At 47.3% G+C, this 21,994-nt stretch overlaps 1 protein-coding gene across 7 annotated transcripts in view; it reads right to left on the bottom strand.

Moving 5' to 3' along the window:
* Positions 1-21,994, bottom strand: part of FOXP1 (forkhead box P1) — a 565,106-nt gene that overhangs the window by 262,432 nt on the left and 280,680 nt on the right. The gene's annotated exons all lie outside the window — the stretch shown is intronic.

Raw genomic sequence — 21,994 nt, forward strand, 5'->3', positions numbered from 1 at the left:
TTCGCGCACTAGGCTCCTAGTATATATATAAAAGGCTAATATGCAAAGTATCCCCTCAGTAGTTTGACTGGGAGACCAGGTCGATCGCTCGCTATGACAAGCACTGACCACCAGGGGACAGTGCGGAACATGGTGGGCGACCAGCAGTGGCAGAGGGGTGTTGAGGGGGTGAGGTGAGGAGGTAGGGAGGAGGGGAATCTGATCGGCCCTGATCTCTGGCCAGGCCTAGGGACCCTACCCATGCACGAATTTCGTGCACTGGGCCTCTAGTTCTTATATTAATTGTAACAAGAGTTTTGACTAGAATTGTAGATTTATTTAACTGAATAGTTTGGCGAATTTATGCTGCGGATGAGAACCAAGTACTGTCTTTAGAAGCTGGCTGCACAATGACTTCCCGAGAGAAGCGGACTGGCTGCCCTCTCACTGCCGACCGGGCCTGCGAGAGTGCTCCTCACTCTGCCTTCCAGCACCAGTGACTCCGAGCACTGGGAACCAGTGCCATTCTGAAAGTTTCGTAACAGTGTCATTCCTCTACCCTGTCCCTCGCCTGCAAGCTCTAGACCCTATAACTGTGAGTGGGCGTGTTTTCAGCGCAGGGAGGGAGATTAGTATCGATGTAACAAAGTGACTGGACAACCAGTGCACAACATTATAAATACATCACAGCTGTCAGGATGTGCCTTTCACAAGGAGCCAGGACAGAAGCAAAGGTCACTTTTGGGGGCGGGCAATCATGCCCAGCACCATATGCAGAGTGTGAAACATCTAGAACGATGGCTCTGAGCAGGAAGCTGAGCCATCTGCAAAACATTTCTTGGGCAATACACAGAGAGCGTGAGATGGGCTGGAGCTTGCTGCCGAAGAACTTAAGTACAGAGTGTTTGACTTGCCCACCCTCTCCTGATACCAAAAAATGTCAGCTTTAGCTATAAAGTGAGAATCCAAACATGCATTGTCATTCTAAATAATTCTGACAATCATAACATTCAGACTCTTTACAAGGCACAATCTAGAGTTGGGTCAAGTGCTAGACAGTTCTTCAACAACCATTCCCGATTCTTTCCGCCCCTCTCCCACTCTTCAAGCTGAAAACAATGAGCTATTCCCTTGGCCAGCTTCCTCTGCAGTTAGGGCTAGGCATCTAACTTAGCTCTGGTCCAAAGATATGAGGGGGAACTGCTTGAAAATACTTTTCCTCCTTGATTAGATGAAAAGGACTCAAACGGCTCTCTCTCTCGCTCTCTCTCTCTCTCTCGCTCTCTCCCCCTTCCTTCTCCCTCTTTGACTTCCTCCCTTCCCCCACTTTGTGCCTTAAATGTAACTACGTAGGAAGGTGATGGCTGTAGCTTTAGCAGCCACCTTGTGACCACGAGGGAAAAGCTGAAAGAATCACAGACATGCCAATCCAGCAATGAGATATTATCAGGTGCTTAGCCAATCTTGGGACTGCCTAACTTTTCAGACCTCTGAGCACGTAAATGATAAATATCCTTATGTTTCCAGCCTCTGTGAGGTTTTCTGTTACTAATCAGTGGACACGTGCTAATTGATAAATCCCAGGAATGACAAGAGGAAAATCACTTCCTTGAGGGAAATAAACTAATCGTGTGTTCAGCCAAGTCTCCTGTCCTCTAAGGAGGTCCCTGGAGAGCTTGTCAATGAGGGCACCCCGATGACCCGCACACTGCCCGCCCCCCTCTCCCAGCAACTCCAATGGAGCGCAGTGGTTACCCAGAGAGGAAGCCAATGTCCGGGCAACAGCTGCTCCAGAGAACTTGGCACACGGTGGGGAACGGTCACAGGCACGGCCTCCAGAGCGAACGCGGACAGCCCCGCGCGAGTGCTGGACGCTTCTTGGGTTCTAAGACGTAACGGCAGAAGCCTGGGCCCAGGGCGCGTGGCCACACGCAGACCATGAGCTGCGCCCCGGGCGCAGATGCCGCAGCAGCCGCTCTAGCAGAAGCCTCCTCGCTCCGCCTGCCAGCGGGACGCTCCCTGGAGCTGGCAGCAGCGCCCACAGGCAGTCTCCAGCCCCCGGGCCCTGGATGGCGCAGAGCAGGCCTGCATCCTGGAGTGCTTCCGGCTCTCCCAGTGTTTTACCCCAAAGGGGAGGAGAAGATGAAGATAAGCCTCTGGGGGGTTTTCCAAAGGAAGCATGGTGAGAAAAACTAGCTTGGAGACGCGGGTTAGCCCCGTGGCCACAGGGGCATATCGCCGGGTGGGAGGGCCCAGGCCAGCTGCAGTTCAGTGCGGCAGTTTCCCACCACCAGCCAGTCTGGCTTTACAATTCCTGGCTGTGTGCTCTTGAGTAACTAGCTTGAACTCTCAGAGTCTCGTCTGTGATATGGAAATAATAGAAATAGCTTAACTTGTGAGTTGTGCTGAGATTGAAAGAAAATGACACATGCCCAGTTGTCACCTATACATAGCAAGTGCTCAGTCGTTTTTAAATGCCATCATCCTCGCCATGAGAACTGAAGGGTAATGAATTCAAAATTACCTGAAAGGGCCCAGCATAGCTGGGCATGCACTAGGTACTCAATAAATGCTTATCCCTCGCTTTTCCCATCTCTCTTCCCTCTAGAGATAACTCAAAGACTTAATTCTGACATGATGAGCTTATTGCTATTTTTCAAAATATCAATGAATTCATTCACTAAAATGGTGCTGAGCTTGATGTTCAGTAGAAACAAAGATGACGTGTCAATGCATATGCTCACTTAATAAATATCCTATATAAAAAAAGGCTAATATGCAAATAGACCAAATGGCGGAACAACCAAACAACCGACCAACCAGTCGCTATGACGTGCGCTGACCACCAGGGGGCGTGTGCGGAACATGGCGGGCACTGGGCGTCCGCTGTGGCAGGATGATGGAGCAGGTGAGTGGGGGCGCCAGACCGAGGGGGGCGCCGGTCGCTGTCATCAGGACGAGCCTCTGGTGGTTCCTGAAAACTCTTTGCTCCCACGTGCCCCGTCACACCTGGCACTCGCACCCACTGCTGGCACCTAGCGCCAGTCCCGATCGCTTGGCGCCGTCAGCAAGTGCGAGTGGCAGCTGCCAGCCCGGATCGCCCCTGAGGGCTTTTCCACCTCCCCCTGCTCCTGAGGGGCGACTGGGACAGCAGTCACAACTCGCACCCGCTGACGGGCTGCTGGTGCCAGCCCCAATCACTCCTCACCCATCAGCGGGGCGAGCAGGGCCAGCGGCGTCAGCACAGGGGAGTGACGGCGGGAGCGGGGCTGCAGGCAGACGGGACAGGGGGCCGCGGTGGGAGGGGCCGGGCAGGGGCACAGAGGATGGGCCGAGACCTGCCCCTCCCCGTGCCCACCTCAGCCTCACAGCCCACAGTTCCTTTCAAGGTGCATGAATTCGTGCCCTGGGCCCCTAGTGTTAAATAAAAAGACAGAAAACTATTTACTCATTGAAAATAATTAGAAATATGTAACATTAACACATAATAATAATATATATAATAATAATAATAATAATAATAATAATACATATATTACCAAATTTCTCTGAACTGAGAACAGAGATCATTTTAATTTTTAAAATGTTCATTTATAGGTCAAATTTTCTGCTATATACATGTACTACTTATATATTTTTAGGAAGAGATACTACTTTTCAAAAGATAAAAAAAGGATAACAACAATCCAATTTCTACTTTCTTGAATTGGTTTTCTAGCAGTTGATAATTTCTCAACTATATAAATGGCAACAAATCTATAAGAAATAAAAATTGTTCTAAACATTTAACTAACCTAATCTCGATGCTTTTGATAAGTTATTCTTCATTATTTTTCCTCCTCCCTAACTTCCTCTTCTCACCAGGAATAAAGTCTTCCCTTTGGTTTCAACCCTCCCTTTCTCTTCCCAGGATTACCTCAGGGGGGCATCTTTAAAGCCCACATGGGGGTGACTGAAAATCCCCATGTGAGCTGGGAACACAAACATACATAACCCAGAAGAGTCCTGACCCTGGGCTGGCCTCCGCCGTGGAGCTCTGTGAGCTGGTGTTTGATAAAAAGTTTTCTTTTTTGGTTGGCTGGCCTCAGTCAGCCAGCCCTGTGAATGCCAAGACTTAGGATCGGCAATGACACACTTAACTGTTACATATTAATGTTCATGATAATGCAATCTTTCATTTGGGTGATTTAAAAGTCCCGCTAGTCCAACATATAGTTAGACACACACTGAATGCTTCATCAATCAAAACCATTTTTTATTCTCAGTCTTGGACAAAAATATTAGAGAAGGTGAATTTCAACTACACACTGAAGTGGGTTTACTCCTAGCCCTGAGAATTTATCTTGTCACTTACTGGCTTCCCAGCCTCTCCCTGAACAACGCCCCTGCATCCCCCTGAGGAGAGCCCGTCCAGCCTGAGGAAAGCCAGGCTCCTGCCTCTCCTATCGGGTCGGATCGCCACGCCTAAGGGAGAGAGCGCACTTCTTAGCGCGCACGAGACAGATGCTCAGCAGCTCAGCATCTGACACCCTGTGAGCAAGCAGCTGAGGTCACAGCAACTCGGACTCCACTGAAAGGAGATGTGAACTAACTCACGAGATCCAAGGGGCTGCTGGGGTCAAGCAGCACGTCAGTGACCACCCCCCTCACAATGCCCTTGAAAGAAACTAGGGCCCTCTCCACTCCTGTAAGGGCGTGCGGTCCTTTCCCGGCCCAAAGCCCCCACGTCAGCCCGGGGCCTGCACACCGTAAGGCCAAGCGAAACGGAGGCAGAGATCAAGCCGGCACGGTCCCCTGCCCGTGGTCCCACCACAACCACAGGCCTTTACAGTGAGACACACAAGGTGTTGGTGGAAGTACACACAGACTCGACCGCCTCACATCGTCCAGCACAGATAAACCGTCCACACACACAGGGCCTATGCCTTTAAGATGTTTTGTGTGTCTTTCATCTAACACATAGTCAGTATTTAAATTTTCACTTTATAACCTTTCTTCACTTTTATCCTCTAGAATTCGCCATCTTAACAGTCACCTTTCAGGCTAATACATTTATGTTTGATTCCAAGGTATTTATAGAGTGATCTCTTGAGGGAAGGAAACAGTGAGCCATTGGAATTCAGAGATGCTTCAGGGGAAAGGTTGTCTGTTTATTAGCAGAAGAAATGCATTCAACTAATTTGACTTGTAATTCTGATAAAAATCTCCCTGGAAAACGGATTCTATTAAGATGAACAATCCTTTGAGGTGAAAAATGAGAAATTTACACACTGGGTTTTATTATGTATTAATTCTAACAGAGTCTGAAACGAAACTCGAGCGAGCCATCTTTTAGATGTTGGAAAATGGCAAACTTTCCCGCAAACTACATGCAAGAAGTAATTAAAGTAAATGAACATGAAATTAAACAGCACCCCCATAAAGTAGGATATAAAAGTAAAGATTATTACGGGAAAAAGATTGTCTCCCTGCCCTATATTAATCTCATGAATTGTGCATTTACTCTATTTCTTATATTATTTGATGATGGGTTTTTAGAACTCAGATTTTATTAAGACTTGCTGGAGGAGGACTTCAGCATGCACTAGCTACAGGCTGGGGAATGTTATTACATCTTTCTGTGACTTACAGACCAGAGGAAGCCGCCCCAGGGGAGGGCAGCTCATCAGCTCTGTGGTGCAGAGCAGAGTGGAGACGCACGCTGTCAGAGAGGAGGCTCAGCCACGAAAGGCGGGATGCTCACAGAGCAGAACCGCAGCTCTCCCACCAACTCCAGGACCTCGCAGAACTCAGGAACTGGGACTTGTTGAATTTGGGGGGCTACCCAGAGTCCATTCTCACTTCAGTTTCCTGTGGAGAATTAGCAAGCCCTGCACCCCTCTTAGTTGCAAACAAGGTGGGATCCTCAATCAAGGTCCCCTGCCCTCCCTTAGCCATGGGGTAGATACATGACATACGCTAGGCCGTCTGATTCATAAAAGCAGACCGTGGTAAGGACAGACACATTCATCTGTAAAATGCATAATAATCATATCTGCAATTCATAAACTCGTTAGCAAGAGTAGAGCTGACAATACAGAGGAAATATCTAGCCGACCTGGTGCGGCGGGCCCTTCACAAACCATGGCCTCCACCCGAGCACGGGGCCCACGAAAGTGAGTGACCCAGGTTCTCACCTGCAGGCAAGAGTCTGGCTTTCAGATCCGAAAGCAAAACAATAACATACAGAGCAGATCCGAACAAAGGTCGCAATGAAATACAAACTCACAGGGTGGGGCCCAGCCAGGGCTGAGTCCCAGGGGGTCTCAGCAGTGACCTCTGCACCAAGCAGAAGGGTGCGCGGGATGTCATTGGGATGGGGGCGGGGAGGCAGATTGGCACCCAATGCTTCATGAAGGAAACAGTCACACAGCTGCACAAGTGCAAGGGCGGGACAGAAAAGGGCAGGAGGAGGGTCTGATGGCGTCACAAGGCCGAGGACCGAGCTGACCACCGCTCCGGTGTGGGTCCTGCCTCCAGAGCAGAGCCGGACCCCGAGGCCGGGGTGCCGCCGAGGGCTGTATGAGGCACAGAGCAGGTGGATGGCCTGCGTCTGAAGGGCCTTGATGGCCACACTGAGAAGCCAAGTCTTATTCTGCAGCTGGAAAGACAACGAGAGAAGAACCGAGAGCAGGAAAGACCTGGAGACAGTGAATGAACAGGGCTCGGCCGCGGAAGGGCGTGGGAGGAGGATGGAGAAAGGGGGGGCTTTGATTAGGCTATAAGTCTAGGAATTTTTTTTTAACTGAAATGATTGTGAGTCTAGAACCGTCACTGATAACAGCCATGAACCTGGACCCCAGAGAAAGTTCCAGACAACAGCCCTATCTAAGTACGGGCTGAGCTGCCTCAGGAGGGAGCGAGCATGGTACTCAACACCTCCCTGGAGGAGACAGAAGCGCCAGGCTTCACACCCAGGTTACTTCAAAACACACACTGTGACCTTGCAGTTGTTACTTCAGCTCGCTATGTCTTAGTTTTATTATCTATAAAATGGGGTCAACAGTGTTATATATATACATATATATACACACACACATATATATAAACACACACACACACACACACACACACACACACATATATATATATATCCCTATATAATAAAAGGCTAATATGCAAATCGACCAAATGGCAGAACGACTGGTCGCTATGACACACGCTGACCACAGGGGGAGTGCCGCTCAGCCAGAAGCTTGGCTCATGACTGGCAAGCACAGTGGCAGTGGCGGGAGCCTCTCCTGTCTCCACAGCAGCGCTAAGGATGTCCAACTGATGGCTTAGGCCCGCTCCCTGTGGAGCGGGCCTAAGCCATCAGTCAGACATCCCCTGTGGGCTCCCTAACTGCGAGAGGGCGCAGGCCAGACTGAGGGACCATCCCCCCCCCCCCCGACAGTACATGAATTTCGTGCACCGGGCCTGTAAAATACATATATATATATACACATTATATATTATTTAGTCATTGTGTGCCTTCTTATTGAGAAATGAATATTCTATAGGCGGTGTCTTGGGCTTTGATTTGAACCTGTATATATAATATACACATTATATATTATTTAGTCCTTGTTAGAAGGACTAAAAAGAGAAGCTATACATAAAGGATTCAGAATGGCTCCTGGCGCACACAAAATGCTGCATAAATGTTAGCTGTTATTATTGTTTTCCTAATTGTCATTATCTACCAAGGAAGGTGAAGAAAGAGTGCCCAGGTCCCACATGACTAAGTTTCTGAGTCCAGGGGCCCTGAGCTGCTGGAGGCGGGAAAGGACCTTTAAGAGGATCCGGTGTAACCAACCCTCCACCTTCCTATTGACTAACTGGCAGAGGAGACCAGAAGTTACAAGGAAACCTGAGTGAGAATTCAGAGATATCACAATCTGCCCTTCCTCTAAGCACAAATTGCTACCAAGTTTGGAGTTTGTTAAACCATTAACATAATGTCCTTCTTTTGGGCGTCCTTTGACACTAAGCAAGAGTTCCCTGGGCACACTGAGGTGACACAGAAAGAGCCCTGATAATAAATATAGACACAGGTAAGAAGGTAAGGTGTCACACAACTTGTCCTTTCTCCCTTTTAAAGGCACTCAGGTCCGGATGGCTGCCATTTCATCAAGGTAATTATCTTACAGCACATTAAGGTCTAGACAGTGTTCTATATTTAATAAATCTATCTAAATAATGCCACTTTGGGTAAATTATTACTAAGTTTTCAATACAATATAAAACACATTAATTTAAAATCTTAGTGTGTGTTTTTTTTAACTGTAATTTCCAGTTCTGCAATCATAAAGTAAGACCAGTTCTTGTACTTCGACATATTTAGTTAGGAAAACATAAAAATGAATAAAACGGCAAATCAGAGGAAAAATAGTTTATTTCTGAAAGAACTAGACAAAAGTATTAAAGCAGAATCTGCATTTGCTAAGACCCGATGTAACTCTGTGATTAATAGAGTTACAGTTCCCTTCTTAAAGGCTGACATCTGCACACTCCCCATCGAAGAGGCACCGAATAGTGCGGCAGGCTACCCGCCCTGAAGACATTGAAGCTCTGTGACTGGGCAGTAAATGACTAAAATGACTGTAAACACATTCAGACTTCAAGATGACTCTGTGTCTTGGAGGCTTGACTTCCTGTCCCCAAGAAACACAGGCAGAAAGCTTTTCCACTATGAACTGCTTTCATTTGGACCATCACAGGTTCGAAACAAAGCCCAAGACACCGCCTATAGAATATTCATTTCTCAATCAGAAGGCACACAAGTTGTCTGGAAATATCCTTTGTGAACTGCCCTCCACACACGTCCTGATTATTATTAAATATCATTTATTAACTCATTCATCTACTGGTTCATTGAAAAGATAGATAGTATTTGTCAAATTCAAACTATATACCAGGCACTGAATGCTAAAGCTACAAAAAAGATATGAGCCCAGCCTGCACCATAACTTTGGAATAGGGAAGGAGGATTAGGATATGCCTAACACACCCAGAAATAAATAAGCAATATAATTTTTATACTCATGGTTTACTTCCAACATCAAATTTATGTAGAAAAGAAAGAGGCTGCCCTTTAAAAGAGAAAAAAAATGTCAGCATCTCAAAGCACCATTAATCACTGTCTCTTTTAAATTAAAAGGTTCACAAAAAGGTGGGCATGAAACCAACCCGGGAAACAAATCACTCCCCTTGCTGAGTGAGGGTAAGAGACTAAACGGGAGAGTCCTCCGTATTCACCCAGCTCCTCTCCTGTGTCATGGAATCACAGAAGGGATTTCCACGAGAGCTTGGAAAGTGTGAGGCGTAGCTTCAAAGGTTACTCCAGTATTGTGACTGGTCTGAGAATACACCTTCCAAGATCTATCCGTAAGGTCCTTGCTTTCCTGACTTGATCTAGCCAAGCGGGAGCCCTGCAAGGCTGCTTCATCAGTGACTGGTGGCCCTGGGTTCCATGAGCACAGTGGCTCGGCCTCCTGAAGCAAATGCAAAGCACGCCACGCACCTGAGAAAGGCCCTCTCCCACAGTGGCCAAGAGAACTCAGGAAACACCAAAAGAGACGCATTTAAATCAGCACTATGCCAGCAAGCAGCACTCTGCTAGGCGTTCCCCACGCCCTGTCCTCAGAGCACTTCGTCCCGCCACCGGCTGGCGGGTCAGGGCAGGGGATGCAGCACAGAGGCTTCTGCTATGCACACAGCACCGAGGGAACTCAGCCTGGCAGAGTCAGACTTCCAGAGGAATTTAAATATGTTTACAACTAAAATAAAACAACTAAACCTAGCCTATGCCATGCCATTAAAACTGGGAACTTTTATAGCTGCTGAGAGGATGTAATCACAGTTAGGATTTGGTAATTGGGTTTTAGTGGTTCTAGTGCTGTTTATCGCAAACTTTGCTGTCTAATCAGGTGGGGGCCTATATTTAAAAGCTCATACTCTTGCCCTGGCTGGTTTGGCTCAGTGGATAGAGCATTGGCCTGTGGACTGAAGGGTCTCAGGTTCAGTTCTGGTCAAGGGCACGTACCTCAGTTGCAGGCTCCTCCCCAACCCGGGCCCTGCTCAGGGCGCATGCAGGAGGCAACCAATCGATGTGTTTCTCTCACATCAATATTTCTCTCTGTCTTTCCCTCTCTCTTCCACTCTCTCTAAAAATCAATTGAAAAGTATCTTCGGGTGAGGATGAACATTATAAAAGTAATAATAAAATAAAATCTCACACTCTTGTGGAATACTTGACAATTGAGACCTCCGGCACCAACCCTCCCTCATACTTCATGTTAGACACACAGCTTCTGTTCATTGCTCCTTCATTTTCTTACGTTTTTCTTTAAAATAACTATATCTGTGTTAGAAAAAGCAAGTGGAGATGAAAACGTAACTTGTACATCCATAGTCATCATAATGATGGCATGCACCTTTACTGCGTGTGACCATGGGCTGGCACAGCACTAAGTGCATCACACACATTCTCAAACTTACCCCTCTCAACTGCAGAGTATGTACTACTCTACTTTCCCATTTTAAAGCTGAGAAAACTGAGGTCAAGGTCATAAAAACAGAAGAAGAGCTGAAATGAGCTGAGATTTAAACCTGCCAAACAGGTGATTAACCAGTACCTCTTATGTTTAATACATAACTAATCCTGAATAGAAAGTAGTTGGTGAGAGAGGATGAGATAGGGAAGGTTTTAAAACTACAGCACAACACAACTAATAGCATATTCAATAGTGAAAAGCTGCAAGCTTTTCCTCTAAGATCATGAACAAGACAAAGATGTTCACTAGGTACTAGTCAAAGCAGTAAGATAAGAAAAAGAAATAAAAGGAATCCAGATCAGAAAGGAAGAAGAGAAACTGTCATTATTTGTAGGTGACATGATACTATACATATAAAATCCTAAAGAATCTACTAAAAAACTACTAGAACGAATAAATGAATTCAATAAAGTTGTCAGATACAAAATCAGTATACAGAAGTCATCACATTTCTATACACGAATGACAAACAAACAGAACGACAAATGAAGAAAAAATCCGATTTACAAGTGTATCAAAAGGATAAAATACATAGGAATAAATTTAACCAAAGAAGTGAAAGACCTGTACTCTAAGAACTATAAGACACTGAAAAAAAAAAAAAAAAGAAATAGAAGATACAAATAAACAGAAGAATATTATCATATTAGCGGATTAGAATAATTAATATTGTTTCAAATGTCCCTATTAACTAAAGCAATATATAAATTCAATGCAATCCCTATTAAAATACCAATGGTATTCTTCTCAGAACTAGAACAACTAAATCTAGAATTTATATGGAACCACAGAAGACCCCGAATACCCAAAGAAAATTTGAGAAAGAACAAAACGTGAGATATCAAACTATACTCCAAATCTACAATAATAAAACAATATAGTACTGGCACTATATATAAATATATATATCTCCGGGCGGCGTGGCTCAGTGGATGAGCATCCACCTAGGAACCAGGAGGTCATGGTTCGATTCCCGGTCAGGGCACATGCCCGGGTTTAGGGCTCGATCCCCAGTGTAGGGCATGCAGGAGGCAGCCGATCAATGATTCTGTCTCATCATTGATGTTTCTATCTCTCTCTCCCTCTATCTTCTCCTCTGAAATCAATAATATATTTAAAAAAAACCCAGATATATAGATCAATGGAATAGACAGCCCATGAATAAATCCCTGCTATAAGGTTAATTAACCTACGACAAAGGAGGCAAGAATATAAAATGGGATAAAGGCAGTCTCTTCAACAAATGTTGTTGTAAAAACTAGACAAATACATGCAAAAGGAATGAAATTGGACCAATTTCTTACACAGTATAAAAAAAATAAACTCAAAGTAGATCAAATACAAATATAAAACCTGAAACCATGAAATTGCTAGAAGAAAATACAGACATTAACCTCTTTAATCTTATGCTTAGCAATATCTTTTGGGGTATGTCTCCTCAGGCAAGGGCAACACAAGAAAAAATAAACAAATGGGACTATATCAAACTAAAATGCTTTTGCACAGTGAAGATTGAAATAATCAATAAAATGAAAAGATCTATTACGTAGGAGAAGATACATCCAATGACACATCTGATAAGGGGTTAATATCCAAAATATATTAGAAAGACAGACAACTTAACATCAAAACCCCAGAAACAACTCAAATAAAAAATAGTCAGAAGACCTAAACACAGACCGATGAAAAGATGCTCAACATCACCAATCATCAGGGAAATGCAAATTAAAACCACAATGAGCCAGCATCTCACATCTGTCAGAATAGCTATCATCAATATATCAACAAACAATTGCTAGCTAGGATGAAGAGAAAAGGGAACCCTAGCGCACCGTTGGTGGGAATGCAGACTGATGCAGCCACTGTGGAAAACAGTATGGAGACTTCTCAATCAACTAAAACTAGATCTACCATACAACCCAGCAAATCCAATTCCAGGTATTTAGCGGAAGAAAACAAAACATTAACTTGAAGATATATATATCCAATATTCATTACAGCATTATTTACCATAGCCACGATATGGACGCAACCCAAGTACCCATCAATAGATGAATGGATAAATAAGAAGTAGCGCATATACACAATGGAATATCACTCAGCCATAAAAAAGAATGAAATCTTGTCATTTGTGACAACATGGACAGATCTAGAGGATATTATGCTAAGTTAAAGAAGTCAGATGCGAAAGACAAACACTGTATGATTTTACTTTTATGTGGAATCTAAAAAAAAAAGAAGTGATTAAACAAAACAGAAACAGACCCATAGATATACAGAATAAGCTGATGGTTGCCAAAGGGGAGTGGAGATGGGGGAAAAAAAAAAGTAACTTTTAAATCCTGCAAACTGCCCCCCCCCCTACTGATCTATTGTACAGTAGATCCCACCAGTTGCTCGTCCAGTCTCCATCACCTCCTTCTTCCTCAGCAGCAGGATCCCAACTTTGCTGGGCAGCAACATGCTCAATGACAATACTTGTCATTTCGGCTCTGGTCATGGGAGGAGCCCTAAGCCAGGTTCTGGCCAATGGGATGTAGATGGAAGGCAAAGGAAGGGCAGTCCTTCTAAAGTAAGAAAGCACATCGGGAAGATCCAGCTCATTTTACAAAAGGCAAACTCGGAGAGAACCAATGTCTTTGTCCTTTGCTCTTTCACCTTCTTCCTGTACCTCTGATGTCTGAAGGTCCCACAGCCACTGAGACCCTGAGAACAAAGCCCTGTGGGAAAGATGGTGGACTGACAGCGACAAGAAGCCCCATCGTGGAGGGGTCCCTGGACCAGAGGCCCCAGCCTTGGAGGGCCTACTTCTAGACTCAGTTTTATTCAACAAAAATAGCCTCTCCTCCAATTCGATTAGGCTGGGGGACCACAGCTGTGGCCCATGGGCCAAACCTGGCGCCTGTTTATGTCAAGTTTTACTGGAACAGAGCCACGCCTGCTGATTTAAGCATTTTCTATGGCTGTTTCATGCTACAACTGCAGAGTTGGGTTGTGACAGACGGTACAGCCTGTATTACTGTCAGGCTATTTACAAAAAAGTCTGCCAACCCTGGATTAATTCCCCACAGACAGGTTTATGTTCCCTGCACCCAATTCAATCGGAACTGAAATACAGCCAGTCATGGAAAACTCCCAGTAAGGGAAAAGGAAAAAGTGCTCGCACTCCATACCCCATGGATGGTCAATAAATGTGTATGTCAAGTCCTACTGTGTGCCAGAACCTTTGTGATCTGCTAGACCCAGAGAAATGAGCATTGCCCTGAAGGAGCTTGAAACCTTTGTCTAGTCGCTGCTCAGAAGCAATCACTGCAGTTTTAAGTGCTGGGGGTAGGACGCTGTGCAAACTTGGGGAGCCTACCATGAACCGAAAGGGCAAGAGGAATCATCTCTGGAAAGTGCCAGTTGCCTGTTTCTACAGGAAGCTGCTCCACCCACCCAGCTTCTAGTCACACATAAGCCACTTGGCGGAGATTTGGTCCCTTTCAAAGCACCCACAGAACGATTTGCTAACAAGCAGCAAGAGCACAGCAGAGGAGCCCCTGATTCTGAGAGGCATCGTCCAGAAAACCTCATCAGTGACTAACACTTCCCCCCAGAAACAGTGTGAGGGGAAAAACATTCCGGCTTCTAGACCCAATGGCTAATTTAATTCCCAGCATGATTTCTGCTCAGTGCCCCCACGATCAAGTCACCCATGCCTGTCACCTTACCACGGACACTCAACAACCCTCAGAGGTGCCCTGGAGTGATTTCTAGAGAGAAAAGATGACTGGGCTTGGAAAGGAAAACAAATTAAAGGGATATTTTCCAAAATACATGAATTCAAAAGGCCCACGGAATATCCCATATAATAAAGAGGTAATATGCAAATTAACCCTCATGCCCTCACAAGATGGCTGCCTACGATCAGGCCAGCAGGGGGGGTCTGTGAGGGACGACCAAACAACTGAACAGCAGGCTGAGTGGGGTGACCAGGCCAGGAGGAGGGCTGTGAGGGGCGACCAGGCCGTCAGGGAGGGGGCAGTTGAGGGCAACCTGGCCAGCAGTGGGGGGCAGTTAGGAGTGATCAGGCTGGCACGCAGAGGCAGTGAGGGGCTATCAGGCTGGTGCGGGGGCAGTTAGGGGTGACCAGGCAGGCAGGCAGGTGAGCGATTAGGAGCCAGTGGTCCAGGATTGTGAGAGGGATGTCCTGGATTGGAGAGTGTGCAGGCTGGACTGAGGGGACAACCCCCTCTACTTTATGATAAATGGCCAACAAATACAATTCTAGAATGCAGTCAAGTGAGGAGGAGAAATGCAAGACCCATGAAATCTTGACACCAGGATGGAGAGCCATGAGTGGCCTTACAGAGACATTAGTTCAGTCCTCCAGTCCGCAGAACTCCGAAAAGACTGTCGCAGAGAGGGGATCCGATTGGTTCTCTATTTGCTTTGGCACCTGCCCTTCGTGCCTCTTTGTTTGGTTTGCTGAACACTGGATTAGAGTGCAAGGAGGTTCCCATGTTCTCATCATCGGCCTTCCCCTCTGCTCTCCACGCACAGAACTGTCCTCTGAGCAGCTCCCACACCGCTAGACAGACAGACCCCAGCAACCACTGAGTCCTTTATTGGGCACTCTGAGCAACACAAAAAACAACTAACATTTTATGCACCGGCTCTTCCCTATCGCTTTCACATTTATTCACTGCTGTGTTTTATTTTCATAGCAGCCTTTCTAAACTGGGTCCCTCCCCCCCAATTTTTTCCTCACCAGATGAGGAAAGAGAAGCTCAGAGAGTTGCGAGCACAATGTCACACAGAGAGGCAGCGCTGAGCTGGGATGAAGACCCAGTTCATCTGATCCTAGAGACCTCGCCTGGACCACTCACACTCCCGCAGCTTTGGGCAAGAGCACTCTACTCCCCGAGTCCCAGCTCCGACCTCAGGAGTGCAGAGGGGGCAGGCAAGAAGACAGAGGAAGAGAAACAACACACTCTGCGTCCTGCTCTCTCTCAGGAAATTTCCGCACTGCTTCTCTTTGGTCTCACAATAATGACAACCACAAGTGTGGCCAAACAACACTGTAAACCCCTTTCACTGAGAACTGTGTGAGCTCTGTTCCCGGGACCTGCCACAAGCACCAACGAGAAATCTGTGGGGAGACAAAGAAGGGGTAATGCTGGCTCCTTGAAGCCAAAGAAGACCCCAGAGCTGAATGACAGAATGGCCTTGGGGTCCAGAGTCCCAGGGGTGGGGGGAGAGGGGGTAAGCCCTGCGGCAAACCCACTGTCCGTGCGGCCCCCACTGCCCACACTCATCCTTCAGCTCCCTGTCAGTCCTGGGGAACCAACTAGAAGGTTCTCCGCTAGGAAAAACCAGCCACATGTGAGAGGAGACACCTAAGGAGCTAGCTGACTGTCTCTTTTCTCAAAGACGCACAGAACAGAACCACGGGCTCTGCAGGAACAAGCAGGCTGGCTCCAGCCTGGTGGGGGCCTGGGGGCGTGGCCATGCGCAGGGAGAGTCACAGCAGCAAGCAGGAGCCAGGAGCTCCACCCCCAAAGAAGGGTAGGGTACAAAGGAAACAGAACACAGTGACAAACACATGCAAACAAAGCTCAGCAGAATCACGTGGAGGAAGCGAGTGAAAAGTGAAGGTTACATCTCAGGCATCAAAAGGCAGGAGTACAGGTCACACTTGGGAGACAGGTGAGGGCACCCCAAGTTGAGAACCAGCTCCAAAGTACAAGAGGTCGTGTGGTGGGATGACTGGAGTGTTACCTGGACCTACAACGAGGCCCAGAGCACGGGAGGGTCTGAACCCCACCGAACGGTGGGTTCATTTTTATCCTCGGAAAGAATCCCTTAAGCCTAGAAGTACCGATGCGGGGCCAGTGAGGAGGGTGCCTAGAAATGGGACTCCCGTGGGGAAGGGCAGCAAGCGCCCAGCCCATGCCCACAGCCACACCACAGCCACAGCCACAGCCACAGCCACAGCCACAGCCACAGCCACAGCCACAGACAGAGACGTTTAACGCTCTCGGCAAATCAAATCTTCCCTCCAGTCACGGAAATCCAAGGTCAAGATTGGATGTAACCTGAATCTCCATTGATAGATCATATCAGAAGCAGTATTTTGGGTAAATCACCTGACTCATGCTATCATGCTGATTATACATCGTGTGTGTGAAAATATTAATTATTTAAGGTAAATGCTGAGAAGATACCATAAATTGCATGAGTCTGTTTGTATTACCTACCAATACTCCATGAGCCGAAAGTAACGGACATGGCCCAGGGCTCTCCTGGCTTCAGAGAGGTCCTCCTTCCATAAATGTATGAGAGAAAGAGAGTCAACATTAGACAATCTTAGGGAAGTTTAAAGGAGTTTACAGAAGATCCATGTGGAGGAGAATCCAAAAGGAAAACCAACTCTGGCTGGTTTGGCTCAGTGGATAGAGCATCAGATGTGGACTGAAGGGTCTTGGGTTCGAGTCTGGTCAAGGGCACATGCCTGAGCTGCGGGATCGATCCCCAGTGGGGGACGTGCAAGAGGCAGCCGATCAATGTTTCTCATCACTGATGTGTCTATCTCTCTCCCTCTCCCTTCCTCCTGAAATCTATACAAATACATTTTTTTAAAGTAAAACCAAAGATAAGAGACCAATGTCTGGATGCTCTGAGACCATCAAAAGCGAGGTCCCAGGAAGAGGACAGCACGGTGACCAGGGGACTGCGCGGTGAGTGGGCGCAGGATGGGGACATGGTGAGTGGGCACAGGATGGGGACATGGTGAGTGGGCACAGGATGGGGACATGGTGAGTGGGCGCAGGATGGGGACACGGCGAGTGGGCGCAGAATTGTGCTCCTGATGTGCGATGTGCAACTTGCGGGAGGAATCAACTATTGTATGAGGAAGGACAAGGTCATGCAGCTAAAAGCGAGAGCAGAGATGCCATTTGCAAAAGAGACAATAGGTCAGGGCGCGGGACGCCGCTGTGTAAGACAAAGGCAGTCAAACCCGGCAAATACTGCTACTTGTGCAGACAGGGTAGCAGATTGCTTAAAAATGCCAGCAGCCTAATAATTTTGAAATTATTTCAGCTTTAAAATTGCCATTAGCTAGATGAAGGAGGCAGAAAATAACTGAGAGTCAGACAGTCGCGTGAAGGACAGGAACGCGGAGTCCCGGCTGCCGAGCGCTTGGGGACGCCGGGCAGGTGGCAGCGCCCTCACCAAACCACGAGCCCAGGAGCTCAAAGGGCTCTTCACCAGGCCACGACAGGGCGACCCTGCGTGGAAATGCTCTTTCCACCATCACCCTGAGCAAGTCACCAGGCACAGCCAGCGAGGTTTCCTGGAGACACGCGGGGCCGCCTCTGACCCGGTGACCAGCCGGCAGATCGAGGGGAACGAAGATGACTCTCACAGCCTTCGGCTCCGCTCCTGCCTGCGCCTGTGACAGGCTCAGCAGCAGGCCAGGAAAATGCCAGTCGGCACACCACACCCACGCGGCAGTCACCACTGGCGGCTGTCAGCCGGGGATGCCTGACAAGTGAGGTCCACCGGTGTCCACCTTCCCGCCAGGATTACTTAACCCTCCGCCCGCGAGAACCCAGACGGCTTCCTGTGCCCGAGAAAGAGCCTGCAATCGAACCCAGGGTCTCCGTCGCCATCCCGTATCACTGCTCCTGTGACCTGCGAGCGGCCACCGCCTCCTCTGCAGAGTGAGACCAGCATCTGGGAAGGCGCTGAACACAGAGATGGAAACTCACGCCCAGCGGCACGATCCGGGAGGATCCCGGGCGCCCACCCCTCTCAGCGGCTTTCGTGTTTCATTTAATGACACACATGCTGCCCACCAACTCCAAGGGCGCGGACACAACGCGGTCCCAGGAGGCCTCAAACTCGGAGTGGGCCCCAGGAAAGCCAGGACACTGTCAGCTTGGAAGCCACCCACAAAGATCGCATCCGAAGACGAGCTTCTGGTGGTAGAGTTCTGAGTGTCATGTTGGAGACTGATTTCAGAAGCAGCAGCTGACCCAGTCCCAAACTGCCCGGAAACAAATAGAGTGACCCTCCTGAAAGCAACAGCGCGACCACGTGGGCGGAAAAGAGAAACTGCAAAACTAGGCGTGACATCGCTCATCCAGACCCGGATTAATGAAATGCCACCCACAGAAGGGTTTTCCAAAACGTTAGGTCCCAAGAATATGGCCGTGATGCTCCATCCTAAGCAACTCCATCGATTCGGTTTTATTGCTAGTCTCCCCTATTTCCCAGCTCCTCACTATAAACATTTACAAATTTCCTCTCAGCATCAGTACTAAACAATATTCATTAAGAGTCTCGCCAAAGTGCAACATGTAAGTAAATCAAACCTTTGATGCTCTATTTGCAAATTTCATGGGCCACTAGGGATAATTAAAAGGGCAATTATATAAAGTTGGTACAGTTTTGAGAAACAAATGACATTTTCTGCTTTAAAGCACTTGATAATTTGATATTTTGCTATTAGGGCCATCATGTGCACTTTTATAGACGGGCAGCGAAATAAACAATAAATGTTCCTTAACAGCCTCTAATGATTGTTTTTGCCCACTGATATCACTCACCATTCCAGTCCATCAATCATATGCTGAGAGATTAAGGTAAAGATAATGAAAAAGTATTGGAACCCATTAAGCCAGAAGAGAAAACAAGTGAGGCTAAGAGCGCTGCTTTCTTCTGTGCTTTCCGCAAAGACACCAGCCACGTCTGAGAGGCGACTGCCGCAACGTGGGTCCCTGTGTTTAAGCACCGCTCGGAAGCCAGCAAAGTACATTACAGTTCATGAAAAATACAGCGAAGAAACTGCTAGTGGCAGGAGCATTTAACTTCCTTGTTAGCAGCCTCCCCGAGTGGCACTTTCCACCGGCACGTTGTTTATTATGTTCCGTGCCAGGCAAAACTGATTAAATAGGCTCTTAAGAATCAAAGCGTTATAAATTCATGGAAATACAGCAAGCAATAAATTCCATGGAATTAAAAGCTTACCAGTGCTATTAGCATTTCAGGGTGTTTGAATTGTTAATACTGATGTGCAAAAATGATGTGCCTCTAAGACAAGGCAGGCGGAGGCAATGCAGGCGAGTGGCTCGGAACATTTTTTTATATCAAAGAGGCACTGGGACTCGGCGGTTGTTGCAGCCACAGGAAAGGAGGGTGGGAGGAATTATCTCCAAAATTCTCTCGGCCCTGAAGTCAATCCCACCACGGAAGAGAGAAGGCACCAAGTAAAGGTTTACATGCAGAGGAAAACAAGCATAAAATACTATGCAAAGGATTTATGCTGAGAATGAATGGACATTTTGTCACACCAACTAAGAGGGATAAACGTTTTCTCTGTCACCTGGTCTTGGCAGCGGTGGCCCAGCATGTAACTGTGCTGATCTCGGTTTTCCCACAGGACAGATCACCCCCGACCAGACCCCCGAAAATTAGTAAGGTTGGGCGCACTGGAGAGTGGCCAATACATTCCCCTGGATAGCCATGCCTCACCTCTGACTCTTTCGGGCGGGGGGGGGGGGGGGTAGGGGTATCAAGTGTTATTCTAAAGTGGCAGGGGTGAAGAAATCAATTATTATGCCATCAGACAAGTCCGAGACATGAAGTAGTAATTCTCTTGCACCCACCTACTCCTTTCTAACAGAAATGCATCTGAGGGTCTTTGCCGGGTAGATACAAATATAGAAGAGAGAGAAAAATTAAAGAATGCTTCTTAAGACTTAGATATTTTAGGAAAAAGGTGTGAGAAGGTATTTCACTTCTTAAAAGAAATCATTACTGGCCTCGGCTGGTGTGGCTCAGTCAGTTGTGCATCATCCTGGGCACCAAAAGGTCACCAGTTTGATTCCTGGTCAGGGCACATGCTCAGGTGGTGGGTTCGGCCCTGATGGGGTGCATGCAGGAGGCAAGTGATCACTGTTTCTCTCTCTACCCCTCCCTTCCTCTCTAAAATCAATAAAAACATTAAAAAGGTAATAATCACTACCTATAAATACAGTGTGATCACTTGAAAACACAGTTTAAGAGGAAATGCACTCTTAAATCTGGAATTTCCAAAATTCAGAAAAAAAAGGCAATCCAAAACTCAATCCAGGAAGATATCCAAAACATGCATTCATCCATTCCAAAGTTGGCCCGAATGCGCCCTTTTCTAACAAATCAAGAAAACCTAGTTCCTTTGAGCAGAGAACCACATGCAGACTGGAATCTACTGACGGACCACTGGTGCAGGTGGTGATCTCTGAGGCCAGGTTCCACATGTGGATGTACCATCTGTACCACGGAAGCGGTCTGCTGCTTCCCCAGGGAGACAGAGCCTGTTCATGTACCAAACACACAAAGAAGGCAAAGAGGAAAGCCTTACAGAGAGAAACTGGCACCCATGAATGTGCTTCCACGGGCGTGGTTTCAGGAGCGCCATTTCCTGGTGCCTGAACTGCTAACACGGCTGTTCAAAACGGTCCTGCCTCTAAGACAGGACCTACTATGTGTAGAACATTGAAAGGGGAGATGAATAAATATAAGACACTGTTCTGGCACTAAAAAAGCTAAAGAGTCTCACTGGGGAAATAATTGCCAAACACCTATTATATATTCTAAATCAGGAATTAAAAGAGCCTTAAAAGACAGGTTCTATATCCATTGGGATTTTAGAGTGACTTTAAGATAAGACGCACACCTAAAAATAACCCCTGAACAAGGCAGTGTTATATCTGTCAACATTCCAATGTTCCATACACATAGAAGAATGCTTTTTTGTGCGTGCCATAGACTCTCTGATTTTAGAGAATGAAGAATAAAACCTGGATAAATAGATCACTGGGGAAATTTTTAAAAACAATGAAATGAAAAATAGTATGGGCAAGCTGCTTTTGGCAGTGGCCTCTGCATTATGGGCGCTAAGTCAGAGTGTCCATAGGAGGCTACAGGTTCAACAGCTGCGAGCAAAACCGATGTAGCCCTTGTCTCAGGGCTTCTCAGTCTGCGGGGGGCGGAGGGGGGGGCAGTAGCAGAAGGTGGTCGCACAACAGTGGAGAAGACCTGGACGTGTCCAGGCCTGTGTCCAGCACTTACACCCCAGCGTCTTCTCTCGCCTCCTCACAGGGTCTCCAGTGCCCTGCTCCCCTCCAACCTAGAAAGTCCCATCTCAGCCCTGCATTCCCACTGACCAACAGCCCTGCAAAGTCAGCGAACAGAGGCTTCTCTATGGCCAGCTCTCTATAACTGACTGGGATAGAGCTCTGCCCTGACTAGCGCCGGCCGGTGCATTTCTGGACTAGACGCTGCGGCCAGTGGAGAGCGCAGCTGTCTTCCCATGCTCACGCCGGTATCCTCTGGCGTTACACTGTCCAGAGCTGTGGCGAGCGCACTGCCAGCTCGGGCCTGTCTGGGGCCAAGGTCTCTTTGGC

Source organism: Eptesicus fuscus, chromosome 18 (genome assembly GCF_027574615.1).
Source record: "Eptesicus fuscus isolate TK198812 chromosome 18, DD_ASM_mEF_20220401, whole genome shotgun sequence".
Classification (NCBI taxonomy): Eukaryota; Metazoa; Chordata; class Mammalia; order Chiroptera; family Vespertilionidae; genus Eptesicus; species Eptesicus fuscus.